The sequence below is a fragment of the Triticum aestivum genome, chromosome 3B (genome assembly GCF_018294505.1).
Source record: "Triticum aestivum cultivar Chinese Spring chromosome 3B, IWGSC CS RefSeq v2.1, whole genome shotgun sequence".
Lineage (NCBI taxonomy): Eukaryota > Viridiplantae > Streptophyta > Magnoliopsida > Poales > Poaceae > Triticum > Triticum aestivum.
The window spans coordinates 596,146,834-596,147,608 of record NC_057801.1 but is presented as its reverse complement, the minus strand read 5'-3'; the positions used below and the strand labels follow the sequence as shown (position 1 = coordinate 596,147,608).

General features: G+C 40.6%; 1 protein-coding gene across 2 annotated transcripts in view; it reads right to left on the bottom strand.

The window, feature by feature from the left end:
* Positions 1-775, bottom strand: part of LOC123071160 (ADP-ribosylation factor 2) — a 6,307-nt gene that overhangs the window by 4,028 nt on the left and 1,504 nt on the right. The gene's annotated exons all lie outside the window — the stretch shown is intronic.

The following is a 775-nucleotide window of genomic DNA, read 5'->3' as shown; positions in this document are numbered from 1 at the left end:
ACATGATAACTCACACATCTCAGCCCTGATAACTTATGTGCCCCAGTCTTTTTGGTAAATTTGGTGACCATGTGGGGGAGGGTGGTTGATGAAATATACCCTTTGATAACTTTTTTTGTGAATAACATGATAACTCACACATCACAGTCTGATAACTTATGTGCCCCAGTCCTAATAACTTTGGCGACGGTGGTGAGTGGTGGGGGAGGGTTGTTGACGAAATATACCTCCAGTAACTTTCTTGTCAATATCATGGTAACTCACACATCATAGACCTGATAACTTTAGTGTGTGTGTTGGGGGGGGGTGAGGGGTGGATGATGAGGACATGACTACCTTGGATATGACCAAAAATATTGCATATATGCATATTTGTCAGGTGATTTCTAGTGCAAACTATTCAATAATCTATTTATGTTATCCAGAACAAAAATACTTCACACACTTTTGTGTTTTGTCTAATTGCAGGTGTATGGGACATTTGTACAATCCACATATGAAGATAAGGAAGAAAGAGATGTTTATTTGCTGTCCAAAAGTTCTCTCACGTCACTTTTGGCCCAAGAGAAGATAGAGTCCAAGTCTCTCACGTTCTGGATTCAGATTCGGACTGCACAGACATACCTGACTCAAAACGCACACAAGTTTTTCATACGGACTCCGAATTGGGTGATTCTTTTTTTGTTGGAAACTAGATTTCGTGCACTTTCCAACCCAATTGGAATCACCTTCAAATTCGTCCGGAGCGTTGAGTTGTGGACGAAACAATCTGATG